The sequence below is a fragment of the Acipenser ruthenus genome, chromosome 4, assembly GCF_902713425.1.
Source record: "Acipenser ruthenus chromosome 4, fAciRut3.2 maternal haplotype, whole genome shotgun sequence".
In the NCBI taxonomy this organism is placed as follows: domain Eukaryota; kingdom Metazoa; phylum Chordata; class Actinopteri; order Acipenseriformes; family Acipenseridae; genus Acipenser; species Acipenser ruthenus.
The window spans coordinates 92,915,487-92,936,077 of NC_081192.1; the positions used below are offsets into that span (position 1 = coordinate 92,915,487).

Here is a 20,591-nt window from a genome sequence, read left to right on the forward strand (position 1 = left end):
TTCAGATGCAACTCTTTCCAGTATAAATCTATTGTTATTTTTATTATTATTTTTTTAATAATTTAGTCGTTGCCAATTATTTTTATTATTTTCTCCCCAATTTGAAAATGGCCAATTATTTTTAGGCTCAGCTCACCGCTACCACCTCTGCGCTGACTCGGGAGGGCAAAGACGAACACATGCTGTCCTCTGAAGCGTGTGCCGTCAGCCGACCGCTTTTTTTCACACTGCAGACTCACCCAAGAGCTCGGGCAGCTTACAGGCAAGCCCGCAGGCGCCTGGCCAGTCTACAGGGGTCGCTGGTGCACGGTGAGCTGAGGACACCCTGGCCGACCTAACCTTCCCTCCCCCCAGCCGCGTGCGGCCAATTGAGCGCTGCCCCCTGGAAGCTCCCATCCTCGGTCGGCAAAGGAATAGCCTGGACTCTAACTCGCGACGTCCAGACTATAGGGCACATCCTGCACTCCACGTGGAGCGACTTTACTGGATGCGCCACTAGGGAGCCCATATAAATCTATTTTTGAAATAGATATCAGTTAAAAAAATATTCTCTTTGCTTCCCTGCTGCTCCTATTTCCCCTTCAATTCTACATAGCTTATATATATATATAACATTTACAGGAAACATCATCATGAAATGGGGCGCTCATTACCTACCGGCCCTTGAAGGCGCTTGGTGCACAAGGTATCCAGCAATTATTTGCCTGTAAAGGTATCTTTTATGGTCTTTAAATACAATTTATAAACTGGTGATAGATATTCTTTGAAGCAAAAATTATATTCTTCTAGTCAGGAGCAACTGTACCCAGTCCAGCTCAAAATCCACAGTCTTGAGCCAATCAGGTGTTTAATTTATGTATGCAGTTCTCATGAATTCAGACAGTCAATCTATCAAGTCTGTTTTTTGTGATATCTCTTTTGAATGAAAGCAATGGCAGGTCTTTCTCTTTATGAAATATAGCTATGCAGTTGTATTGGATTACCTTATACAATTTCAAATGCATGGGCTCATATCATCTCTCATCACTATGATCAAGAACATTAGCCTTGAAAAGGTGCAACAATAACATAAGAATAAAGGCATTTAGACCATTATGTCATACCATGTGACAGTTGTATCCATCACTGTCAACTGAAAATGTCAAACAGGCTCCAAGGTTTCTCTGACTTATTATACTTGTGTTCCTAAAATGTGTATTACAAGTCTATAAGGGCAATTTTGATAGACAAGTAGTTAAGGGATATATGGTGCCCTTACCTGTATTGTTATCTGCAAAGATTGGAGATAAAGTATTTGCAAAGATCAGAAATCGTACTACTCCACTCAAAGCTTTCTCAAAAGCAAAACATGTCAAGCACGTAATCTTTGGAACATAATACAGCCAATAAAATAAAATATTTGTCATAAGCATTATTTTAACAGTGTAGAGTAAGTAGCAGGGTTCCGAAAAATATAACGTTATACGTCCCCATGTGTCGCTACAACTATTTAAATAATGTACCTGCAATTTCTTTTCGTTGTTAACATCCTGACAAGTTTTTACACTTATAGATATTAATTCTGTCTCAATGGTATTTTCAAGATAGCCGCCTAGTGCACATTTTGGTCTAAGATCAGAGGTGTGTCCTATCAGATCACTGCTTAGAGACGCCATTTTCTTTCCTTCCTGTATTAGCGACGAGGGTGTGGTTTCAATCTATTGATCGATAGATAGATATTTATATGTGTGCCAAAATACAATCCCTTGAGATGCAGAGAATTTACTTTACCCAAAGCCGATCTGAAGAAGAAGATCTGCTTTTGTACTGTTGAAATGTAAATAAATCAGATGGTTTGATAATTTTATTTAAAAGCGTAGTTCGGCAATGTATTTTGTAATGTCAGGTTGGGTCATAATATCATTCTGTTTATGAAATTAACAGAAATGGAATATACAAGGAGGTCCTAAGCCATTCTCTGTGTCTCCTTGGTTTCTTGTCACAAACTCCCCCACTGACAAAGAATGCTTTTAAAAAGAGTTGTAAACTAAATACTGGACAAGTGGTTTATCTTAACCATTGTTGAATAAATCCTGTGGCACCAGGAAGGTCTTCCACAAGGTAAAAACTAGAGAGTTTTTAATGCTTTGACACCACGAACAGAGAACCGTCCACCTCATAAATCCAGCCGACAGGGGCAAAACAGCAGACCAACTGAGAACACTGGGCCGTCTTGGATTGAGAACAGCCAATGGGAAAACGCCCCATGTGTACTCGGGCACAGCCCCAAATAAACAAACTATCCAATCACAGGATGAGAAGAGGATTAGAAAAGGACGAGCACAACTTTCAGGGCTCCCTGACATGCAGAACAAGGCTCTGACAATTTGAAGCTTGCGATCGGCTTTACCGTTTTCGGAAACTCTGATACGGGATAACGACTCTCGTGTTTGCCTTGGTGTGAGAGTCCAACACGTAAGACGTCTAAAATCCTAAAAGTACTTGGAATCAAATCTCTAACTTCGATATCTAACTCCGATTGATCACCAGAATAAGATAGTTGGACATACCATTTGAAGTCGACAGAGACTGAACTATATTCAGTCTGTTATTAAGCTAGCAGTGCCGGAATCTGCGGGTGGAATATCCCACATGTACTCGGGTGAAAAGTGCACATTGTGTGGAGGATTTTCTGTTTCAGTGGAATACCTAAATAGTGAATGACTTTTGTTTTTGCAAAAACATTTCTTTCATCCCCTGTGGAGACACAACGCAAGGAAGACAGACCCTGGAATTTGAACTTTCCTTGCCTACAGGAGAGCCTTTGAGTGCCAATGTTGATGAGATAAAGACTGGCTGGAAGAGGCAGCGAAAGTCTGTTAAGTATTCAACACGTAGTGTTTTTATCCTCTTATGAACTCGAGAATAAGCAGACCATAAAGTAAAACTAACTTTATGAGTTAATGAACACCATAGTAACTGTTTGTTTTATGTGATTTATACAAATTGATGTGGGTTTTACAAGGCAATTATCATTCTGTGTTTAAAGCTAGAATCCAAATTAGCTGTCTTGATAATAATAATAATAATAATAATAATAATAATAATAATAATAATGATAATTATTATCTTTATATAGCGCCTTTCATAGTGGACCACCATCACAAAGCGCCTTACAGAGGTAGGCTGTGAACTGTGTATTATATGCAGAGTCACTTACAATAAGACATTGATTTAACATCTCATCCGCAGAATGGAGCACAAGGAGGTTAAGTGACTTGCTCAGGGTCACACAGTGAGTCAGTCAGTGGCAGAGGTGGGATTTGAACAAGTGACCTTCTGGTTACAAGCCGTGGACTTTAACCATTGGACCACACTGCCTCCTTGTAGTAGATAATTCTCTTAGATTGTCTGGACGCGAAGAGCGTCTTTATCTCGCAAGAGTGAGAATTGCCTTCTGAACCAAAACATATACATGAGACTGATTTAACGATGCTTTAATTATCAAATATTAACGAAAGTAAATATTTGTGTTACTAATTATACCCCTATTAAGACTAACCTTCATCTTAAGTAACTGTCAGGAACGTGGTTGTAACCTTTATAGGAATCTGCCATAGATTGCTCTGGATCGCTAATCGGCTATCGGGAGTGGGTGTCCTTGTTTACATTTTCATTTCTGTACTGCTTAGTTTAGTTAATTTTTCCTTTCTGTATTACTTTAGTTTAGTTGTTGCACCTTAATTTTTTTATTTAGTTTTATTTCTAATAAAACTGTTCCTTTGTATTCAATAGAAGCTGTGTCCAGTCCGCTTATTTCAATATAGGTTGGTCCTACATGATTTTGAATTCAAATAAGGTATTATATGATTACAACTTAAACTAATCCAAAAATATATATACCTTGCACACTACAATTTATTAGGCTACCGCATCAACTATTACAATTGTTTTTTTTAAAAGTGGCCTAGGTTGACACATTTAGGGCTACCCCGAGAATAATTCAAAGTAGTCTCACTTTGATATGAAGGAATTTGACTGAAGACGATCCTTTATGTGTACAATTCTACCCATAGTGCATGTTTATTTAGTTTTCGTCCTTTCATGTAAAAACGAGACTTGTTGGAATTATTCTTCAGTGTAACCCCGATTATTTATTTATTTATTTATTTATATATATATATATATATATATATATATATATATATATATATATATATGAGAGAGAGCGATTGAAACCACACCCTCGTGACTAATACGGCAAGGGAAAAGAAGACTCCTCCAGGCAGTGATCAGACGAATGCCACACCTCGCAATTTCAATATTACATTTACGGAAGTTCAAAATATGTAAGAGAAATTTCCATGTGCATTCACCTTCTAATTATGTATTTAGTCCAGTAGAAAGCTGACGCTTAGAAGCTAATGATAAAATGCTTTAATCTTTACAATGAATCAATCTGAGTACCTCCTGGTACTTTGTGTTTAAACAATAAAGTTATTTCCATAAGTTATATTGCTTTAGTTATGGGTAAAGTGTATTAAGCATTAGGGATGTGCTTTTGGTACATTTTTATGAACGTTTAAGTGCTATGCAGCGTTTAAACCATATCTACATACATACACACTCTTTATATTACATTATGATGTACAGTATACTGACAGCCCTGGTTAGTATTTTCCAAACAAAGAAACCCTAAATAAGCAAATAACGTTTTACATTGTAAAGGCTTAACTGCAAAGTAAACATAAAAAACACATATTGATATATATATATATATATATATATATATATATATATATATATATATATATATATATATATATATATATATATTGAAATTAGGACTTTCACTCAATTCAAATTTTTGATTGGTCAATTTATGGGCATAAATTGATTAACCAGTAGATTCATCTGTGCACATTTTTAATAAAGGTAATGATCTTATAGCGCCTGTCCTGCATGTAATACTATAAAATCAACAGAATCTAAAAAAAAGATATAAGCCCAATGGGAATTTGGTCTTTTTAAAAGCATTTGTATTATTTTTATCTACTAAATGTCACTCTTTGTATTTGTACTGCACTATTGAGATGTACCTGTGCTGGCCCCGCAGGCACAAAGTGAATAAACTAAACTAAACTAAACCTTTTTTTTACATTATATTATAGTCAAAGAACAAAACAAAACCAATAATAATAATAATAATAATAATAATAAAACACAGCTTACATATGTTACAGAATCTATCAAACGCACAGATTCCAGTACACTGTTATATTAACTCTGTTGTTCAGGGATCGGTGCCACAAACAGGAAATCCCCTTCTGTTAAAAAATTACATAGATATCAAGCACTTTTTTTAAACAAACAATGTCTGTAAAAGTGTACAGGTAAATTACTTTTGCTTTCTGCCATCCACAGTAATTTCTGAATGTTTTCATTTCAAATGGTGAAGCATTGAAAGTGTTTTTGTGGTGTGGCAATTTAGTTTGGCATAATTATTTACATACCACGGTTTTCTCATCCAGTTCCTCAAAATACTTCCAAATGTGGCTTTCCCTCTTTCCTTTGTTTAGAGATGCCATTTTATTAAAAATATACAACAAACAAATCATGAAAACAGTGCACCAATGAAGAGCCAGATCGACAGAGAATAAAACCCGCCCCAGTGTCAATCTTTCTCTTGCACCAATTATAAAAGCTACTTGGAGGCAATAGCCAAACTCCTTCCTTTTTATAATATCCACCCGTACTGCGGCACCAGAGAGAGAGCAGGTGGATACACGATGGACTGACTATACATGATGATAAATTACCAAAATTAATACATTAAAAAATATGCATTTGGTGAAATTTGTCACGTGACCGTTTATACATACAGCATATTATTCAATGTTTAACCACTTATTTAGAGTTTATACGTTTAAACGTTTAAAATTCCCATCCCTATTAAGCATATACTGTTATCAGGGCCGTAGCCAGCCATGAAAAATTACAGAGGCACTTGCCCATGCACCACGCCACACCTCTCTATACTAGGGTGACCACCCATCCTTAATTGGGCGGGACAGTCCCGAAATGTAAAGATCAAGTCCCGGTCCCGTGCTTAATGTCTCTGGGGCGGCATTTGTCCCGAATTCGTAGACACAGTGCAATCTTACAGTTTAGCGCCACAGTCAAACCATAGCATATCTGTTTATAGCGCATCATAGCACCGCCAGCTCGCTCGCCAGTTAAAACAATAAAAAAAATGTATGTATATATCCAGGCGCGCCCCCAGAAACCTTTCACATGGTCCGCACAACTGAACCACACCGACATCTCATCTCATGCCGATAACGACTCTGCATCAACATGCTGTAAAGTGTTTCAGTCAGAGTGCTGCATTCCTATTCTTTCCTGAGTTTCCCTTTTTTAAAATAAATAAACACAGCGCGCTGCCATCGAGACAGAACAGCAACTGACATTTCTAATCATTTTACTCTCTCAATCACTACAACTAATCACTATCCCCCACCCCCACCCCCACCCCCACCCCGCACTTCAGGGGAAACAGTTAAAAAAAAGTTTGAACAAATATGTAAATATACCCCAGCATAAGAAATGGCAGGTGTCCCATTTTTGCATTTTGAAAAGGTGGTCACCCTACTCTATACTGCAGTTTACAAGCCACTTCCACAAACGGGTTAGAATTGGAATATTAATAAGCGGGGTTCGCTAAACTGCGGACTACCAACAGAATTTATTATTCCTTATTTCTAGGCTGATATGTACTTCATTCTAATCAACGTTATTACTTTGTCACTCGAACACATTTAACTGCTGTGGTGGTGTGAACCGAGCGGTGTCGCTGTAGTTTGCAATGACAGCAGTAAAATATTTTGAAGAGCACAGAGGCTGTAGATATCAGCGGGACTTGAGAGTTACTGCAAGCACAAAACGAGGGGTGAAATGCATTTTATTTTGCAGCAAGGCAACGTGTAAGAGAGCCTAAATAAATAATGATTAGTGTGATTTTTAACTTAAAGTAATTATAGCTAACAAAATAATTCCATTAGCTATGTGGGTCTCAAACATGACTTTTTTAAAGTAACACACGTAATAGCAAATATCTAGTTTCATTTCAAAACATGATCTGTTTGCAAGCCATGCCTTCCAGGAAGTCTAGTACTGCTTTACTTCCTTGGCTATTACACCCCAGCAGTGTCTTCAGGGTCAAAGCATCTTACTGGCTGAAAGCACGTCAGTCAATAGGGGAAGCAGTTGCTTGGTCATTTGACTGTCAATACGTCAGTGAAGTGGTGGTGAACATTTTAGTGAAAGCATGGCTAGCTAACAGAGATTTCTTTAACCTAGTGTAGTACCAGATTTCATGTTTTAAAATTAAAGTATATGTTTGCTGTAACAACTGTTTTTTTTTTGTTTTGTTTGTTTGTTTTTTTTTTAAATAATGAATGGATGTGCGTGGAGAAAATGTATGTAACTATGTTGTTAGTTCCAATTACTTTAAAGTAAAATTACATTGTTTAGAGCTTTAAATACATAAATCTGCATTCCAGATGTGCTGTAGTATGTTATTATCTGCCAGAATTAATAGACTTCTATTTCTGAAACCCCTGTTTGTTAAAGCAGAACAAAAGGATAACACATTATGTTTCCTTGCACTTTATTTAGACTGTAATTTATATACAATATATATAAAATATAGAAGATTAACTGCAGGTGGCTCCTGTCATTTCCATAGAATTTGATACAAAATGACCGGCTATGAAAATATTTATCAAAGAACTATTGTGCTTAAATATTTTACATTTTAATGAATACATAGAGGAATCACCTGACACACATTATTACAGTTATAAAAGGTAATACAAGAAAATATGCTGAATGATAAAAGCTAGTACTATATATACTACGAGATGCCCACAAGTATTGTACTGGCATGAACTCAGTTGGTTTTCTGAATAAAGTATTTTCCTTAGAAATAATGTTTGTGTAACCTGGATCCAATCACTGAACTGTCTTAAATTGTGAACAAACCAAAAGAGTACCATATATAGACTTTTAAACAAGATTAGACCAATACCAGGACTTTCAAGAACATGATGGGAGACTACATTTGGGGGCTGATTCGTGAAAGTGATTTACAGTATAATCGTAAATCTCGAAAAACTACTCACTTCTAAATCTTTTGTAGTCATTTTTGTATTACTTTAGTATAAATACGTGTTAGTTTGGATTCATATGTTGTTTTTTTCTGACTTTATGTGAACGAAAAGACACAAATTCGCCCGTTTTCTCATTGGAAATAGGTAAATTTCAAAATATCACTGTCCTGGTCACAAAAGCAAAGTTCGTGGGGACTAATAGCCATTTTCTATACTTTCGAGGCATAAGCAATTAGGAAATAACACTTACTACCCAGGAACAAAAATTGTGTTACATAGTGTTATGTTAATGACTTTTTCCAATTGTTTTCTTTGTTATGTTACCTTATGTTATCTACTTCCAGTGAGTGTGGTAATATGCGGCCACATGCAACTCATTATGTAGATCTACTTTCAAGGAAAAGAGCAACACGGCATTATATTTGCACATTATAGTGTCACACAATAAAATAGACATCTCATAATCAAAGAAAATGGGCATATCCAGTAACACTTTGAGTGGCAGTATTTTTTTGAGAGCTATGTGTATTATTAGTATATGCAAGCCACTCTATCTAATCGACTCACTTGTTTCAATTCACTAATATAACCTAAAAGCATCCGTGATAACTAAAAAAAACGCATTTCTTCTGGTGTCTGGACAATTTCCGTTTCTCAGTCTGTGGGAATGTGATGAAACAGAACAACAAGGTAAATCCAATTTTTAAATGTCGTTTAAATGGTTTTCTAATAGCACTAGTGGTCTTTCGATGAAGGCTCTCACTTTCAGCAAAGGACGCATACATCCTGTCAGGTTCTCCTACCAGAACCTTGGGCACTATTACTTAATTCAAAATCTCTGAACTTTCTTACACTAATCAAGAAGCTACATTCCAGGGCACTACCACACGGTACAGGTCAGTGGAAGATTCAAATAGAATGTCTAGCTTAAAAAAATTAAACAAAAGGAAAGCAAAAAAATGAAAGAGGTTTAAAACAACAATAAAGGTGCTTATTACCAGTTTATAAATCAGAATGAAACCTTGTTGCAGTCAACAAGTAGACAGTAATGTCCACACATCAGTGTACTTTTGATTACAATTAGAAATGTGTACGTACATAGCATTTACAATACAGTATAATAATGATCGCTACATACTTAAAATTGGGTTTTACGTTTTTTTCTTTGTATCCCCAATATTTTAATGGAATTTGTGATGAACAAATGGATAGTGAACTGATTATATAACAATAGTGAATTATCTCTAATACTGTACATTAATTGCAGCAGTGTGATGTTAAATGAAAACAAATGCTTGATAGTTGATTTCTTGCTCAGCATGCAGTACATACCTGTCGTATGAATAATGAATACTAAACCTTATACATGTCATGTATAAAATGTACTTTTGCAGTAAATCTGTCTTGTAGGAATAATGATATTTTGTACTTCATTTCAGAAAACCAAGGCTTGCCATTAGGAAATCAACCTGTCAATTTCACGAGCACGCAGATGAGGAAGGGGCCAGGGGTTCAGGTTTGTTTCTAACATTCTTCTATCTGTGTTTTTATTTTGGTCAATTTCTTCTATGATAGGCAGCGCAAGAAATCTTGTCAGAGTTTAATCAGAAAGTCAATCATGCAGAAAAAAGAAGCTCACAGTCTTAGCAGACAGGTAAGGTTAAACAGAACTGTACTGGAGAAACAATGGCCGGGTTTCCATGCAGTTTCGAAACTCCAAATGCTCTCCATTGTCGTCAGAATGTGACGTATCACACACATTCCTCACGCTATAGGAAGTGTGCGTGGCCAAAACACAGTACGACTTAAAAGGGTTAACAAATTACCTTCTCACAAAACCAATCACACCTGCTTCAGCCTCCGTCCTTGAATCCTGAGAATGCTGCAATATAGTATTTATACAGTATACTATATATGTAGAATATAGTATTTATTTCTCTGCGCACACTTAAGATTCAAGCATCATTTATGCTTATTTATAGATTTATAGTTCCTTTGAACCATGTATTATCAAAAAGGAAGGCAATTCTTTATAATAGCAGGGAAATGTGATATTACGGTTTTAGCTCAGTTCATCGACTACCATAAGGATCAGAATGGTTGAAGCTAGGGTTCTGTAGGACAACTTGTATAATATGTTTATAATAAATATATATGCAGTCAAAATGTATAGCACATACAGTACTCTTTGGCTAAGAGAACGCCCCTTGGGAAAAAAGCAAAGTGTTCTTATAGCCGAAGTGTTCTCTAAGCTGGAGTTAGCCACCAGACACAATATGAATCAATAAATAAATAAATACATATGTATTACATATGCATCAACATATGAAATGAACTGCATAAATAAAAGCAAAACAACAGGCAAGTGTATGTTAAAAAATTATAGTAAAGTAACAGACAAACTAAGGTTAATAAAACGAAAGCAAAACAACACGGTCAAAAAGCTTAAATCGCTATGTACCATGAAATTACCTGGCGGGTGTGTTTCGGTCTATCACAATGGCACAGAGGCAAAAATAATTGCTGTTACTTAGGGTTAACTTAACGTTAATAAACTAACTGTCAAACTAAATTAACACAGCACCCCTACACACGTTACAAAATGCAGCAGCAAGATACAAGACATGCACATTATTTAACAGAATGGTGAAGCAACTCACCAGAACAGAAAACACCAAATTGCTCGGCAACTTGTGTCTGATTCAGGTTCTTTTCAAGACTCGAACAAGTTCTAACTTTGTGTAGCAAGAGAGACAGCAACACATTTTGCGGTTTAAGTGCCATTTTGTAGCGATGCAGTGCACTTGTAGAAATCAGAATACAAAACAAGGCAATGATATGATGGCGGTTCTGGAAAGATTTACTAAACCAATCAGTGTCCCTCAAGACACTCTCGATGACAAGTCGCTTTTTTACAAAACAGTACTGTATCCATTGTGAACTAATCGCTATTGGCGCGAAGGTGTTCTTATAAGCAGAGTTCCTGTTCCTTTAACCTGAGCATTTACAATGGGAAAAATCTGTTACACCACAAGGGTGTTCCTTTAGGCGGTGTTCCAATACACAGAGACTACTGTAATACATGGATAGTACACAAAATGCTTTCTTATGGATTGCTGGTATTTAGTTTGTTTTTTTGTATTTGTGTAACGCTGTGTCTGGGTTTATTCGTTTCCCTTGCTTTTTTTATTATATTTTTTTTGTGGCCAAATGAGGCAGACTGCGGTTCTTCAACACTGCCTAAAAACTTAATTGAAACCCAGTTTAAAACAGCTGCACGATATCAGTCATCACACAAGGCTAAACTGGAAGGCAGACAGGAACATTTAAATATACCCACCTGTATTTTAATATTAACAAGGTTGTTTGCATTTGAAAGGGCAATTTCTCTCCCTAAAAGAAAACTACCTGGAAACCCAATTGTAACAAGGTGCTAATTGGGAACAACCACATGCTATAAAAAGAGAGCTTGCAGCTCCATTAGGAGAGAGAACACCAGGAAGCCGGAGTAAGAAGTGCTGTGTATAAGAAGAGAAGTACTGTGTTTAAGAAAGGAAAAGGTTTTGTGTAAAGGTTTGCAACTGTGTGAAGAAGTATGTTCGGCTGATAAACAGCTTAGCCATCCAGCGAGTTAGTTAAGGCCTGTGTTAAAAGTGTAGTTAGGCTCTACATATGAGCTAGGGTTTGTTCTGTTTATTTGTTTTCAATGTGTGAAAAATAAAAGTGTGCAAAAAGTGTTCAATTGCAACCTCCAGCCTGTTCGTCTTTCCTGCCATTTCTGCCTTGACCGTCAACCACGCTGTCACAATATATATACTGCTATTTACACTGTACAGTATACTGTATATATGGCATTCTCCTGACATGCTCTGATGAAGACAATATGTCGAAAAGTGTAAGCTTTATTCATTTTTTATATTATTTTTACCTTGTTCTTAATAAAATATGAATAATTGAGAGACATTTTGGGTTATAAGTTTTTCATTAAGCGAGAGTTGCCGTCTTCATTCTTCAGTGGTGGAAGCATCATACAAAGTATTTTTTTCTTTTTTTCCTGGGACGAAGCACCTTGTGTGTGTTGGAATTGATTGAGGCATCTTTGTAGCGCTGGTAATTCTATTTTCTACTATATATATTTCTACTATATATATCAGGCGCTTTTATCCAAAGTGACTAACATAGACAAGGGGGTGAACTATGCATCACAACTGCTGCTGCAGAGTCACTTACAATAGGACCATTTTACATCTCATACGAGGGACGGAGAACAAGAGTAACTAGCTGATATGTGTAATGGTTTTAATTAATTAGCACTCTTAATTATCAATTACTTCCAACCAAGCTCAAGATCCAGAAAATGAAACACAGTCAAACAATAATGATGCCACACTGTTGTATAGTCTATACATTTTATCAAAGTGAGTGAAGTATTACAGTACAAAAGTAAGAATGGTAATTAATGTCAAAATAATTGGTACATTAAGTTTAGCAATAGAAAACATTCAATTAATATTTCAGCTTAAATATAACATGTCAATCATTAGAATCAAGCATTCATCAATCTATATTTGTCTTTCTATAATGATAGCAATGTTAATCAATAAAACAACTCTCATGAATCTAGTATGTATGTAGGTTAATTGTTTGAATATACAGTGCATTCCGTTTATAAGAATCACATCCATCCCAGGTGTCTTGATTCTTATAAGCGGATGATTCTTAAAAGCTGACCGATATGATTACTTTGGTGCAGAATCAAACTTAGTATGAGAATGATAAGAGCGTGTTCCCTGGCTGCAGTGTAATGGGTTGACCACTAGATGTCACGAGTTCCCGCATGTATGCACGCCCACAAAAAATCCACAGTTGCTTTCCGTAATTATGGATAATAGTCAATTGGTTAACTGCTTGTTAAAGTGAATGACTCCTCGATAGAAATGGCTTAGCTGATAGCTTTGTGATGGGGATATAGGCGTAAAGAAGCAGAAGTAACAAAAACAAACCAAAACTTCAGTAAGAGATTGAGTGTTTGTTCCACACGAAGTACTGTTAGTTAGCGCTCCAGCTGAGAGCTAGGTTTATTTTGTTTGTTTTCTTAGCGGTTGTTTCGCCACCGCAGTGTGAGAAAAGTAAAACCAACACTGGTTTAAAACTGTAAATCAAGACTCCAGCCTGATCATTTACACTGTCCTCTGTTGCATTACAATTAGAAAAAGCGTGCCATCAGCAGTTTAAATAGAGTATACAGATGTCAATGGTGCTCAATCACTGAGGACAATACATCAAAACATGTCCTCGTGGGTAAGCAGCTTTTTATACGATCACGGTTATGACTTGTGTTTACTGAAGCCTGCAGAATCCTATTTTACTCCAGTATACTTGAGAAGCAATCGTCTCGTGAGGGTGTCTAGTTTAACTGCTGTGCGGTGTTACGTGTAATGGCCTTTGAATTAAAATGACATTACAGTACAATATTTTACTGTCAGGACTACCACTGCATTTGAGCATCGGTGGCTTACTTACTTTTAGTTTTTTTTTACGGGAGCAATCTAGGTAAAGTACCTTGCTCAAGGGTACAGCAGCAGTGACCCCCCCACGGGGGATTGAACCCACGACCCTTCGGTCAAGAGTCCAGAGCCCTAACCACTACTCCACACTGCTGCCCCTGTTATACTTTATAACTCTCACTCTTTCTGCTCATACATTTATTACATTCTCCCATATAGATTCTGTCAAATCTCTTTAGTTGAACTGGGAATACTTAATGTTTGTCTTGCAGAGTCGATGCAGGGTATTATCAAGTTGTCGTCTGTGATTCCAGTTCCGTCAGAGGCCGACTTGCTGCAAGATTGCCTACGCTCCTGGTTAAGCAACCCAGTTTCGCTCAGTAGTCTATTGGAAATCTGTTGTTATAAACGTGACCAGTGCCAGCAGGTCAAATCAGTTGACTAATTTATTGATTCAACGTTCGTCGACCTTTCCTCTTTCTTCGATGGCGATCCAGTTGTTCGATTTTATCTTTACGTCCTTTTGTATTGTTTAAGTTTCTCAGAATTTTAAACAAATTCTGGGGTGTTACGGTTCAATATTCTTGGGAGTTCTCTGTCCCTTCTTCTGACTTGCTTGTTAGATGTTGATAGCACATTCCCTTTTCTCTGACTAACTGTACAAACTCACTAAATCAAAGACTGTCTCCTGCAACCAGGTACAAGCATGCTCAGCTATATCATGCTTATTCAGGGACTGCCAAAGCTAAGGTATTCAGGGGCGGAGTGCACCAAACAGGCATAAGTGTTATGACGGCATAAGTGACGTAAGACTTATTCAGGTCGTAAAGGGGTCGTAACTGTACGCCGGTGTTTGATACATTTCTTACTTGCAAAACAAAAACAAACGAAAACACAAGAGTCAAAAAGTGCAAAATGACAGAAAGTTATACAGAGTCACTTTGGATCATTTTTAGTTAGTAATTATAGTTTTATCTTGAGGTTAATGTATTTGATACAGTAAACATTTTAAACGGCACACAATTATGTTGAGGTGGAAAGTAAATAGTAACGTGATAAACATTTACAATGCAGACTATTTTGTATTATTTGTAATGACTTTTCCCAATAGAAAGCGAATACGTGTGTTTCCAAAGATTCCTAAATACTGCCTTTTAGTTCTTTGCATCCAAAGACATGTAATTAAGTTTTAAGAATGAAGCCTGTTTGGTTTTCTGTCTCAGCAATTTGTCAGTCCCAGACTGTTGTGTAAAATTATACTGTACATTACATAAATGGGAGAAAAAAGAAGTGTTAACCAGATTATTCTGCCTTTTATTGCAAATGTGGTACCATTCAGTGAGTGAAAATTGTAAAGGGCAGGCTACTTTAGCTGAAACCTCCCAACAGAAAGGATACCGTTTCAAAAAAGGTTTTAAACCCCTGATTTATAGTATTATTATTATTATTATTATTATTTATTTCTTAGCAGACGCCCTTATCCAGGGCGACTTACAATTGTTACAAGATATCACATTATACATTATTTCACATTGTACAGATATCACATTATTTTTTACATACAATTATCCATTTATACAGTTGGGTTTTTACTGAAGCAATCTAGGTAAAGTACCTTGCTCAAGGGTACAACAGCAGTGTCCCCCACTGGGGATTGAACCCACAACCCTCTGGTCAAGAGTCCAGAGCCCTAACCACTACTCCACACTACTGCCCCATAGTACCGCTGTGCATGCATTGAGAAAGAATCATATAGGACAGACTTAATCCATTGGGTATGTTTGATCTTGAGCTCTATCAGTGCTATCGATTACCAAGACAGAACCTCCTTCGTCTTGTAGATGAAATACGGGATGACCTTCAAGATATGAACCAAAGGAATGTTGCCTTCTTCTGACTCAATATTACTGTCATGTTAAGCTTAGAATTAAGAATGTCCTTGTTCTCTTTATATAGAGACAGCAGTGTGCGTATTTCGTGATTTGTAAAGTTGTTTTGTTTTTTCTTTACAAAAAAAACTATGAAACTATGGCTAATTCCCTTCTCTGCTGCGCCTCGATCGCAACGCGGTCGTTACTACGCCAGGGATGGTTTTGCTTTGGTGCACTTGGCGTGGATTTTACTTTTAAGTCGGGCTTAAGTTGGAAGTAGTAACGACGGCGTAATTTACACCTGCTTGGGAGAGGCTATCTCCCCCTAAACTTATCGGGTGTTACTATTATTATTATTTATTTCTTAGCAGACGCCCTTATCCAGGGTGACTTACAATTGTTACAAGATATCACATTATTTCACATTATACAGATATCACATTACAGTTTATACAGTTGGGTTTTTACTGGAGCAATCTAGGTACCTTGTTCAAGGGTACAGCAGCAGTGTCCCCCACCTGGGATTGAACCCATGACCCTCCAGTCAGGAGTCCAGAGCCCTAACCACTACTCCACACTGCTGCCTATTTCTTGCACCACTGGGCAAAATAATGTTTTTTATACAATGTTCTAAAAAATATGTTAAAAGTCTGTCAAATTTCATTTTAAATCAAATAAAAAAAATACCTCTGACCCACTGTTTGATTATTAAGAGATATTTACACTTTTGTCTGTCATTTGTTGCAGAAATAATAAAGTGCAGCTTGTCAGAAAAATCTGAACTGTTACAATGTGCCAATGTCAAGTTTGCCTTAATTCAGTACTCGTATCTCCCAAAGCATATACCACCTTTTTTGTCAGAGGGTCAGCAAAACTGCTATGTGGACAACTATGTGGTTGTCACAGTTTTGTGTTCCTAGCAGCAGTACAGCTCATGAAGCATGAATCCTTTTGATCGTGGTACCCCAACACTTGAAGGTTTCCTGTCCCAAGTTAAAATATGTTGTACTCCAGTACAAAGCTGACTCATATTTTGGTAGTGTGAAACTGCAGAGGGATCGAGTCACATCTCATGTAACACCAATTATCATGGCAGTGTTATACAGGAAACAATGGTTCAACTGCATGCTTCTTTTTCTTTACCATTAAGTTATTAGCTTTCTCAAAGAGGTCTTGTACAACAGGTATGCTAAAAAATAATAAGTGTGCATTTAGTGGTCACATCTTTGAAGTGTAGCATACTGTTAAAAGACAGTATAAAGCCAATTAGAATATCTAAAAAAAAAGTCACAAGTAAGCAAGGTTAGCTGAAAGCTTAAAAAATAGTCACATTTTCCACAATCAGTATTGTCTGTTTGTTTTTCATCCATGCATTTATGCAAGAACTAGAAAAGGAAGATTTGTCAGCAGTAAATTCCATTCATTTTTAACCCTTTGCGGTCCTATGTCGGACCTGGTCCGCCATTGCAATTTTCCCTTTCCGGTCCGATATTGGACCCTGTCCGACATCACCAAAAAGATGCAAAAAACAGGTCTCTAGTCATTTTTTCTCCGGTAAAAGCCGAGAAAACCATTCAATGGCCAAGTGAGATCGATAGGAACCAAGAGAAGCCGAAACAAACAAAAAAAAAGGGCATATCTCATGAATACTGATAGACCCGGCATCACATAGATAACATGGACATAAACAAACAAGATAGCAGCTTCTGCATCCAGCACTCAAAGAATATCACAGACTTTTTTTTTTTTTCAAAACAGAATGCACAACAATAATCAAATTTCAGTATTTCATGAAAGCACTCTTTAACACTGAAATCAACAGATACATTAATTTTACATCAGTGACACACACCTACATATGGGACCCATGGAAATCCTAATGCCTATAGGCTTCGTCTCTGGTGATCAGTTTTTTATACAGTTTGAAAATGGTCCAAAAGAATGTTTAGATTGCTGGTGCGAGCACGCAGGAATGTGAACACCTCCCAGGTGAAAATCAAGCATGGTCTGCTCTGGTGTTGATGCAATCTGTACATTGAAAGAGCATGCTTCTAATCCAGTGGAAGATGATGTTTTGGGGCATCCTGTCCCATTCTTCATTCAGTGCAACAGCAAGCTCTCTGAGGTCACATATGTGTTGTAACGCTGATGAACAAAACGTCCTATAAGGTGTCCTATAGGATTAAAGTCCAGACTTCTTACTAGTCAGTCCATTACCTTTATAGCATCCTGCTCAAGACAATCCATGATCGGTCATATTCAATAGTGCTGAACTGAGCCAACTGTTCTCTTCGGGTTCTCCATACTCAATCATGTTGATCATTATTAATGGACAGAGGAAATCTTGGTTAATCAGTGAACAAAACAGGTGTCCAATGATGGAGCTGCCAGTTCTGGTGATCAAGGGAGTAATCAGCGGTCTCTTCAGTGTTGTGGGTCAATTGAGGGCATGTAACAGGTGCTCTTGATCTCAAACCAGACATACAATCTGTTGGTCACTTATGGGGACTCCAGTTGCTGTCCTGAAGTGGCTATTGAGCCCATGTACAATGTTCCGGCGATTCCTCACTGCCATATTGTGTAGCTATCAGCCATTGTGTAGTGTGATTGACCTCCCACAGCATTGTCCACAATCTGGAAACAACAGAATAAATCACACCAAATTATTTGAACAGCTCTGGCAGTCTGGACTTTAGTAAATAAAACCTTACACCATCTACAATCATTAGATGCCATGATTCCCAACAGAGTTATCTGGGCAACTACTTGACTAATGATAAAATCTGAAGTGTAAATGGGGGTACCTTCTAATAAGTGGGGCATAATCAGTACAAAATGCATCTCAACAGCTGTCACAATTTATTGAAAAACAAGTAAATGGTTTGACTAAGTTATGATCCTATGTTTGTCATATTTAATATGTGATCCTTATTTTATTACAACATTTTTGAGTAATGTATATCTGTGTACATAGGTTTTTGAGTAGTGTATATCTGTGTGCATGGGTTTATAGCTATTATGGTTCTTAATATTAATACATGCTAGTTCACCTATATCCATGTATGTTGAATCAAGCAACAGCTGCGTTTTAGATGACAGGAAAGTCACAAGTGAGTTTAAAAGAAATTGTTTGAACAGATACATTATTATGCTCACCTTTGGGCCCATGGTGCAGTACATTACCTAAGACAAAGGGAAGATATTGTTAGGCAGTTTAGATTAGAATAACCACTTTTATAGATCTTTGGCTTTGCAGAGAAATGGTAATTTATACACTCAAAATGTACTTCTATTTCAAAAAGATTTCTATTGTATGCATGGTATGCAACCTATTAAAGCACAGAGGGAAATCACATCCTAATTAATTGTATTATTTTATGGTTATTAATAGCAAGGGTGTCTGCTAAGAAATACATAATAATACAAACTATCTCTTACTTACTATAGCAGTCATTATATACAATGCTAACTTTTCTGAGTAGTGGTTGTTGAGTGGGGAATTCAAGTACACAAACTGTCAGATGTATACATAATGAGTATATTTTTATAAAATGATGAAATAAATTGAATAAATACAGCAGGGCTTGCTTCTTTTCAATGTTTTTAGAGTAATATATTTACTTTTGAGCCGACTTGAGTTATTTATTTAAATGTGTGAAGCTGCTGGGATTATTATTATTCTGCCTCTGTTGTGTCAAATTCATCCTTTCGAATAATGTATTGGATTAGCGAATACCTGAATTTATAACTATGTATGTAGAGCACAAAATTACATATTTATTGCCCCCCTGATCTGTCATATAGACGGCTTTGTATGGGGTTGGCAAATGGGTGGACCCTGGTTACATGTTACTGGCATATTGTAAATCGTATACCAAAAAAAAAATCTATGTTTCTTTATAGTCGCCACCCTTTCCAATGATGTAACAGATTAGCGCATAACTAAATTTATAACAATGTATGCAGTACACAAAGTTACACAACTTTATTAATTTCCTCAGATCTTGGTGCATTTGATGAACTATTATATGACCTAACTTACATTTCAGCATGCTATGTCAAAAACAATGTTATAAGTATCTCCAAATGAGAGTAAATGGCTCATTGGACTTTTTATTGTACAATCTAATCCTGGCATAAATGTGCCTTTGGCTCTCTACTTGGAAAATAAAATAAACAAGGCTCCAGTTAGTTACAAAACACAAACTGTTTAAATTACACCCAAACCTGCTACCACGCTGTCTATAATGTTGGTTCTTCAGTAGTTCTGTAGTTCAAATATGTGGTTTATGTCTTCTACAATAGGTTTAAATCAGTTTTATCTTCAACACACATTGTACCTGTATGTCAGAATGAAATACAATTAAATTCAATACTGTTGTGTTGTATTTATGTGAATCTTTCTTTCACTGCTGAAATGTGTATGGCTAAGATGAATGTTCATTGTTGTATAGCAGCCTGAATTTCCCTGTGAATATGGCTTTTATGTACCATAATCTTCACATTTATACATTCACAGCATGTTGTGTTTAACACAACTGGAAATCTGATTGCACATGGTGACCACTGTGATGCGCACTATTGTTGTTCTCTGAATTGTGCTAAGCAAATTACACCAATCTCCATTTCAAATATAGTGCTGCTGTCATTTGCTTTATAAAGCTATTCAGCCTGAGATGGCATATTATTCTCTATGGGCACATTTGTATGTACACAATAACAACACATACCATACTATCTATCTACAGTATATATATATATATATATATATATATATATATATATATATATATATATATATATATATATATATATGAGAATAGGCTGCTTACCACTGATGTCTTCACTAAATGGACTCTCCAGTGAAAGCATAGAAGGTGAGACCACACTTTTGTAGTGTAACTTTAATTACTCCATGAATGTGAGACAGATATTATAGTCCATACAGAAGTGCTAACGTTTCGAAGCTACTAACGTCTTTCTCAGAGCAATCTGGAAAAACTTCCCATATTATTATTGCGTCATCTCAATATATTTGCCCTGTTGAAACCTGTATACACTGG

The 20,591-nt window shown here is 36.6% G+C and overlaps 1 protein-coding gene across 2 annotated transcripts in view; it reads left to right on the forward strand.

The window, feature by feature from the left end:
* Nucleotides 1–20,591, forward strand: part of LOC117400596 (cadherin-18-like) — a 244,325-nt gene that overhangs the window by 61,728 nt on the left and 162,006 nt on the right. The window contains exon 2 of one of the 2 annotated variants that reach the window (XM_034000784.3): nucleotides 9,590–9,666. The exons of the other annotated variant lie outside the window; for it this stretch is intronic. The gene's annotated coding sequence lies outside the window, so the exon portion shown is untranslated. The remainder of the gene's footprint in view (nucleotides 1–9,589; nucleotides 9,667–20,591) is intronic. 2 annotated transcript variants of the gene reach the window in all.